Below are 9,553 nucleotides of genomic sequence, written 5' to 3' on the forward strand. Positions count from 1 at the left end.
TCTGATACAACATTCTACTTCGCAAATGGTTCCATTGTGACAGAACAGCTATGAATTTCCTCTGTCAAGGCTTGATTCAGAGAGAGTGTAGCCATCTGCTTTTCTCAATATCCAACATTTTTAAGTGTGCACTATGGAGTTTTGTACACTAGGCCCCTTGTTTATTTTTGATATTTCTTTGACATTTTTAAAATCAATTGAACTTGCCAAATACTGACTGAAATAACTGTACTTACAGAAATAGTATAGAATTGTCAGCACTCTAACTTGATTTTGATTTATTATTTTTTTGGATATTGATTATATTATATCCTTTTGTCCTATATTGAAATGGGGCTTTTCGTAATTTACAGTATAATACAGTACAGGACGCATTAAACATTAAAGGATAAACACATAACGCTATATAATTGTAAGTAATTTTGTATTGTTGACCTCTTTTGTCCCAGAGCATCAAAGTTAACACGATGTAGTTGGAATCCTACATGTGACCAGAGGCCGACTCAAGGATATGCACAGTGTACAGCCTTTGTTCAAGTTTTGAAAACGTCTTGGAATACCAATCAAACTCAAAATTTTTACCGTTATTTTGATGTTTTTAAACGTTTTTAAAGCATTCTTAAAAGGTATTACAAGACCAAAGTCAATGTAACTAGAGTTAAAAATTACTCTATTTACATTGACTTTGGTATAACACATTTTAAGAATGTTTTAAAAACGTTTAAAAACATCAAAATAACGTTATAATAACGTTTCTGAATGTTAAATTGAAACGTTATTAAAACGCTTCAAAAACTCCACATAATTACGTTTTTAAAACTTAATATTATAACGTTTTACAAACGTAATAAAAACCCTTTGTAAACGTTTTTAAAACGTGATACAAGAACAAAGTCGATGTAACCAAGGTTATTTTTACGTTATAATATCGTTTTTAAAACGTTACATTAAAACGTTATTTAAACGCTTCCAAAACTCCACAAAATTACGTTTTCGAAACGTTTTACTAAAATGTTTTTTTAACCAAACTCATACGTTTTTATAACGTTTTTTTAACGTTAAAGTGTTAGCTGGGGTGTTCCTTCGAACGGTATAATTTTTCCGTTATTTGTTTGTTTTGTAGGACTTAATATTCTTAGTTTTCTCTAAATATTGCCTTTTTAACAATCTTTAGACACCCACTATTTACCTGATCCTATATATTTTGGGATTTTTTCAAGATTGTGAAGATTTTTGTAGCTAGGCACCCGCTGTTAAATATGTCTGTGAGGAAGGCCAAGTCGGACGGGGACAAGTGTGGTGCTTGTGCTTCGGTAGTTTCGGAGAAAGATAGGGCGATCAATTGTGATTTTTGTAGCTTATGGTTTCACACTGGTTGTCATTCGGTATCTAAGAAAACTTATGATTGTCTTGTAGCGAGTGATTCGAATGTTCACTGGTATTGTAGATCCTGCAAAGTTACTGCAGGTAACATCTTTATCTTTATGGCATCTTTAGCTAGTATAAAATTAGCTCAAGACAAAATGCAGAAAGACATATTGGATAATAGAATTAAAATCGAAGAACTTAATAAATCTAAGTCCACTGGCTGTGATTTAAAGGAAATTGAAAAATTAATTGACAGTAAATTTGAAGATGATTTAGAAAAGAAAAGACGTAGGGATAACCTAATTCTACTTGGATTGGTAGAGTCAAAGAGTGATGATCCTGAGGTAAGGAAAGTTCATGGTCAGGAAATCATTAATGATATCAGTGGGAATTGTTATGGTGATTTCGAGAGTAATGTTAAGGCAATGTTTCGAGTGGGCAAACGGGGTGAAAAATCTAGGCCGCTAACAATTGTCTTTAAGGGTGAAGACTTCAAGAGGAAATGTTTTGATGTAGCGAAAACTAAGAGTATCTTCGTTGGCAGTGACAGGTCAAGGTATGAGAGAGATAAGTATAGAAAACTAAAAGACGAGCTTAATCTTAGAATACAAAGGGGTGAACAAAACCTTATAGGCCTAATAATGAGTGGTAAGAATGGGAAGAAGAGTTTTTGTGAAGAAAAGTAAACATAAGCAAAATAAAGTTAGGAAAGAAACAAGAAGTAATTCTTATTTGTCGAGTTCAAGAAATTTTAAGTTTATGTACACAAATTGCGATTCATTTTTAAATAAGAAAGCGGAGTTAGAAGCCATTTTAGCAGAAGATGATTTTGATTTTATTGCTCTAACTGAGATTTTTCTAAAGTTTACGCAATTCGGCGGTTTAACATCTTGAATTTAATCTTAATGGTTTCCAGTTGTTTTTACATCAGAAGATCTAGGTTCTGGTCGTGGAGTAACGATCTATGTGAGAAATGGCATCCCTGCCAGTTTGGTTAATCTTGATAGTGGAAATTTTAAAGAATCAGTTTGGATTGAATGTCTCTTACAAGAAGGAAAGCTTTTGCTTGGATGTGTTTACAGAAGTCCTTCCAGTTCAGATTTTAATAATGGTAATCTTTATGAATTAATTAATCGAGCACTTAATCGTAATTTTACGGACCTAATTATTGTCGGGGATTTTAATTATAGAGATATAAAATGGGATTTGGGTTATGTTAGCAGCGAATGTGCAATGAATGGTCATTTATTTTACGAGTGTGTTAGTGATTTGTTCCTTCATCAACATGTTCATGAACCCACAAGATTTCGTGAGGGTCAAACTGTAAGTACTTTAAAGCAATTAATAAGAAAAATAAAAGTTGGAAGCGTTACACTAAGAGTAAGAGAACACAGAGACCGGACATGGAGCGAAATGGAAGCAATTCATTGAAGATAGGAATTTCGCCACAAACTTAATTAGGAAAACTAAATCAACTTTTGAAAATAAACTTGCAGACGAGATAGGATGTAACGAAAAATGCTTTTGGAAGTATGTGAAGAGTCAAACTAAAGGTAATCCTGGGGTCCCTACTCTCATTTCTGAAAAGCTGAATTATTTAATGCCTTTTTTCAGTGATGTTTTTGTGAATGAGGATCTGTCAGATATCCCTAATCTATCTTTTTCTGCTGATACGTGTTTGGTGGACGATATTTCCTTTGTCGAAGCGGAAATCTTGCAGATTCTGTCTAGTTTGAATACCAATAAATCTGCTGGACCTGATGTGTTACATGCTAAAGTGTTGTTTGAACTTCGATCTGTTATATCATTACCTTTAAAACTTATTTTTAATAAGCTTTTCTTAGAGGGGGTTGTACCCACGTCCTGGAAGGAAGCATAGGTGGTTCCAATTCTTAAAGAAGGGTAATAAGAATACTCCATCTAATTATAGGCCGATTAGTCTAACATCGTTTGTAGAGAAGATTATGGAAAGGATCATTAGAGATTATCTTATGGAATATCTTGAGACAAATGATTTACTATGTAAAGAGCAACATGGTTTTAGAAGTGGTTATTCTTGTGCAAACCAATTACTTGAGGTACATGAGCTGTGGTCTTCTTATAATGATACATCTTATAGTATTGACTGTATTTATTTTGATTTAAAAAAAAAAACACTTTTGATTCCGTTCCTCATCAGCGTGTACTAAGTTACGTAGTTACGGTATTAAAGATAAAACTTTAAAGTGGATTGCGAAATATCTTACTGGACGTTCACAGCGTGTCTCAATAAATGGATGTCTATCTAGTAAACTCCCGGTGCTAAGTGGTATTCCACAGGGCTCTGTTTTGGGTCCAATTTTGTTTACTATTTTTATCGATGATTTACCTTTAGTATCTGACTCTTCCGTAAGATTGTTCGCAGATGGTACAAAGCTTTTTAGAGTTGTACACTCGGTTGGTGATAGATTCCGTCTTCAGGAAGATATTAATGCCTTATGTGAGTGGTCTCGAAAATGGAACTTGCATTTTTTAATAGTGACAAATGTAAAATTATTCACTATGGAAGAAATAATCCAAAATGTTCCTATTTTATGTTTGATATTGAAATTCAGGCAGTTGACAGTGTAAAGGATTTGGGATTTACCTTTGATTCCAGTCTTAATTTTAGAATGCATGTTGCCGATATTTGAAAGAAAGCTAACATGAAATAGGGCATGATAAAACGGTACTTTAGATTTTTGAAGAAAAAAGGTCTATTGAAACTGTATAAGTCTATTGTGAGACCAACTTAAGAATATTGTAGTGTAGTCTATAACCCAATTTATAAGAGAGAGGCAGATTCCTAAGAGAAAGTTCAACAACGAGCAACTAAGATGTTTTTGGAGGTCAGGGATTTTCCGTACAAAAAATTAGACTTAAAGTTCTGAATCTTCCAACTGTAGCGTTCCGTAGACAGAGATCGGATATTTTACAGCTTTTTAAAATTTTCCATGGAATTGATAGGGTTTCGAGTGATTTATTTTTTGAGTTTAATAAAGAAGAAAATAATGAAGACGTTATCTCTAGTTCAATTAATTTATTGAAATCTGCAATCGAAGTACGTTTGGCTGACCATCCGCTCAAATTTGCGCCCTATGTTAAAGTTTAAATATGCTGTTTTTATCGAGGGGCCTATAAGCATCGTTTTGCTTGGCCTCTATACCCAGGGGGATCAGACTATAGAAGACTCTCTTGGGAAACAAGTAAACAAGTAAGACGTACGATTCGGCCGTGCACTTGTTCGGCCGTAAGATATTCAATGCCCAAATAAGGGTTATTTTATGGAACGCCGAGTAGTGTACATGTAATCAATTATAGTGACGGCCGCCGTCTGTTCGAGAGACCGATCAACGGTAACGACCTCTAACCCCGGCATCTGTGTATTTGCATATCCTGCCCTCAGGTGTGCAAGGGAGGGATCTGCTGTGACTGATTTATATATTGGAGTATTATCTCAAGAAGCAAGATATCCCATTGGATAAGGTAAGCTTCACTCGGTATTTATCACAGTGTTTATCCATTGTATAATTTTATCATTGCTAATCCACTTATTTTCAATTTTAGCTTATTTGACCTTTGACCTATACGTGTGTTATCTTTCCCATTGACAATGTCAAGGTTAATTTTACTGTGAAAATAAATTTCTGTGACGAGAGGGATCTGTACGAACTCCCACATGTTAAGAAAAAACGTGCACAACAGATAATCCGTTGGAGGGCACGTCATTATAATTTGACACCAGATAGTTTGGATGCTATCAAGGGGGAAGTGGGGTTGGTTCGATGATCCAATCGGTCTCATCCCTAGTTGATAATAAGAACCTGGCTGCTGTTTCCAGTAGTCGTCAGTTACCATCAACCCCTCCTAGCAACCCATCTCATCACCACCAGGTGTACCGTCTCATTCTGGGAATAGTTGACTCCTACTACTACACTGGGTAGATCGGATCTAGTCCTGATTACGTGTCATGGTTCACCATCTCGAATGAGTAAATCATCATCTAAGGGTAAATCCTTGCGAATCCGCCGCCCTGTTGAGTCCTCTGAGAGTGAGGAAGAGAGTGTCTGTCGAAGTGAGGAAAGTGATGATCAGGAGGATAGCAGTGAGATCTTGCGACATCAGCGAGCTTTCCTAGAGCAGCGTCGAGAGAGTTATCCTCGACTTGATCAACAACGAGAAGATCATTATAGAAATCATCGTCAACGGGAGGATTATCCCAGACCCGATTATCGACAGGTTGCTTATCCTGGACCCGATCATCGAAGGGATGATTATTATAGACCTGAGCGGCAACGGGAAGATTATCATAGACCTGGGTTAAGAACTCTCAAGCCGAGGGATATTCAAAAGAACTTAGTATTTAAGCGCAAGGAAAGCTGGTCTTTCTTTAAAAAAACGTTTTCTAGCCTTTACAGAAGAGTATGAACTAACACGGAAAGCTAAAACTGAAACTCTTTGTTGGTGTGTGGAGGGGTCTGCGGCCGATTTCTATGTGAATCTCCTAGAAATAGACTGTAGGATCACCTTCAAGAATATCTTAAAGGCCTTTGATTAACGTTTCGGGAAGGAAGATTTGCCTGCCGTCCTGCAAGCTCGATTGGAAGCCGCCACTCAACGTGAAGACAAATCCATTGATGAGTGGAGTGATCGAGTTATGACTATGACCCGAAAAGCATATAAAGATCTACCAAGGGCCGGATCCGTCAGCAAGCTGCTACGAGGTTCTGTCTTGGTTGTCGGGATGCAGAGGCCGGGAGATATGTCCTCCATAAGCATGTTACTACTCTGGCAGAAGCTTTGACAGAGTATGAACAGTACGACGGTCTCCGAGGATTGTATGGCAATAGGAGAGGAAGCAGATCTCGAGATATTGGAAAACCCCTGATCAGGTCTGCTACTCACGTCACTCATCGTTCATTAACACCTCCTACTTACTCCGAGGAAGAGGATGAAGATAGCGACGATATCAAGCCTGCGGAATATAGACAAGTGGGTAAACGTTACAACTGGGATGGTAAATCAAGCTATCCCCGATCTTCTACCCATGAAAAGCAAACAGATATTACACCCGCTAGCAAATCGGCCCCTTGTAAAGTCGCCCCTTGTCAAGTCGCTCCCTAACCAAGTCGCCCCCGTCAAGTCGCCCCTAACAAAGTCGCCCCCTAACTAAATCACCCCCTAACTAAGACGCCCCCTAACCAAGTCGCACCCTTGACTTTTATTGAATTATTATTATTAACTAACCTTTGAAACTTATTTAGGACTTATCTAGGCCTAGGCATAAGAGAGAGCTAGGTAGGCCGGTGGTGTAGGACCGGTTCGGCGGTGAAGAAGTTCGGCCGGGATATATTTGTATGGAACGCCAAGTAGGCGTAAAGCAATGCATGCTGTACGTATGTATGTATGTGTGTGGTTAATCTATTGGTGCTACAGTATCCATTATTTCGTGTTTTTGTTAGGTCTTCTATGTTGCCAAATAATTACGGTAATATGGTTTTAAGGAAATCCGGGCATTATTATGCTGCCATTAGTTTGCCAAAACAACAGTGGATTTGATTAAATTTCTGTAAGTCCCGTGTAAGTTAATAATCAATGATTTAGATGCCATATAGGTCTATTTCGTTTTATCTATTTAAAACAAACGAATGTACATTATATATGCAATTATATGTTGATAATCGTGTTGTATTATCTGTTCTTTATGCTGAAAATTAATTAATGTTATTTTAAGCAATTCAATGGCATTATTACTGCGATGAGTTTGCGAACAAAACAGTGGATTTTATTAGGTTTCTGTAAGTTAATAAATATTTTAAAATTCATATATTTCGTTTTATCTATTTGAAACAAACGAACAGTGGATTTTATTAGGTTTGTGTAAGTTAATAATAATGTTTTAAGATTCATAATATATTTCGGTTTATCTATTTGAAACAAACGAATTTATATCTTGATAATCAAACCAAAGGGTTTTATTATTTTCATATTACAGTGTCGATGCCTATATTGAAGAAGAGGAAGAAGAAACAAAGAATGTTGATAATATTAATATACTGCCAAATATTATTATAATTTTAGTAATAGTATTAAAGCTTACTCTATTTGATGCTTTATGTTTCGTTGTATATTATTTCTAGGCCTATACGTTGTTAAATGATTGATTGATATAAAGGAGAAAGAATATAAACACCACAAAAAAAATCACATTGTTGATGCCTCGTCCGGCAGCACTCAAAATTTCCGACTGACGCTGAAAGGCTGCCGCGACCGACACTGGTTTTTTTTTCAATGATTTTGTGTATAATTTTAGAAAAAAAAAAACAAAAAAAAAACATAAAATACATCGCCCTAAAATCAAGAACTTTACCTGTAAACGCCCTTCATTGAGAAGATAACAATAGAAATACACGTTTCCGTGGTTACGCGTGTATTAGATAGGGCAAAACATGCCCATTCGTGGAGAACAAGTGTGCAGTGTCTGCATCACCTAATGCGAATTCACCAACTGATTAAAAGTTCAACCTGGTTTAACGAGCAATAATACTGTTATAACACACAACAGAGGTTAATGATCATAATCAATGTCTTTATTACGCTTATGTAAAATAATTAATAGACAAGAAAACAACACGTTGTATAGGCCATGGCCACCCCTACATTATAAAGGTCTGTATAGGCGAACAACGGGTGTATAAAATAAAGCGAGTAGGAAGAAATATCAGTAGGAAATAATGCCGCTAACAAAGGAATGATCCATTTCAGAATAGGGGTGTTGGTTAAGACATAGACAGGAGCCATTACACACCCAGTTAATCCTACTCATATGGTAAGTTCTGGTGTTCATAGCATAACTAGCGAATTACAGAATCAGTTATTTCTCCATTGTATTAAACTAGGCTAATTATTTATTAGGTTGTATATATTTATTTTACTAAATTTATTTTACTAAATTTATCACAGTAAATACAATCTAATATCATCTGTATTTATTTACATAAATATATTAAATATTATAGTACATTTAATAACAGTAAAATATACAACCTAATAATAGAAATAATAGAAACTTATTTCTTTATTGCATTACCTAGGCCTAATTTATTAGGTTGTATTTATTACTAAATTCACTCATAGAATAGAGCATCATAATTTCTGTTGTATTTCTTTAAGTATCACACATTTACTTAAATAAATACAACCTGGTTAGGTTGTATTATTTAAGTAAATATTTATTTATTTATTTATTTTCAATCTTACGACAAAAACAGAAAAGTTGGACAGGGGTGCCGAGGAAAAGCAAAAGTTAGAAAAACTGTCATCATTTAATGAACTGTACTATATAGTATATGGTATTTTAATAATAAATACAATCCAATTAATCAATTTGTAGTATATTTAATAACAACCTAATAAATTAGCAAATTATTTAAGTAAATACAATCTGATTATTATTATTAGGCACACATTTTATTTATTTAATTTCATGTACTATATAAGTTTGTTGTACATTAATTTTGTTATTTGTTGTATTTGGGTGGTTTTCGTCCGGGTTGTTACAGTAACACCAATAATAACCTACTAATATTCACTTAGTTTTTTATTGCATTAACTAGGCTGAATTTATTAGGTTGAATTTATATTGAATGTAATCAAAAATGTCAACCCTAAAACAAAATTTCACTTTTAAAAGTTATAGTGTCTATATCACTTAAAAGAACAATTATCTGGGCATTTAAAGCTTGTATTTTTTTTCGTGACAATATACAAATCGTTTGTGTTTATTGTGTATCATGTTGTATATAAATAAATACAATCTAATAATCCTGTATTTATTTGGGTATTTACATAAATGTATGATACTTGAATAAATACAACCCAATGAATAATTGTTTTTGGTTGAATTAATATCATATAGTACATTTATTTATAATAATACATACAACCTAATGAATCAGTTAATGAGGCTTTCCTAATAAGAAATGTTAATTAGGTTGTTTTAGTATCATTTATTTTTGTTAATAATACCATGTAATAAGATCTGAAAATAGACATAAATATAGCTCATAGGCCTATAATTCCTGTAATACTACTCAGCATTTATTCTTTAAAATGCTGCACTTTAAAAACATAAACCAACATAAATATTAAACTTAAATGATATCAA

Source organism: Anneissia japonica, unplaced genomic scaffold (assembly GCF_011630105.1).
Source record: "Anneissia japonica isolate Jap-2015-1 unplaced genomic scaffold, ASM1163010v1 scaffold6788_len1366326_cov149, whole genome shotgun sequence".
NCBI classification, from domain to species: Eukaryota; Metazoa; Echinodermata; class Crinoidea; order Comatulida; family Comatulidae; genus Anneissia; species Anneissia japonica.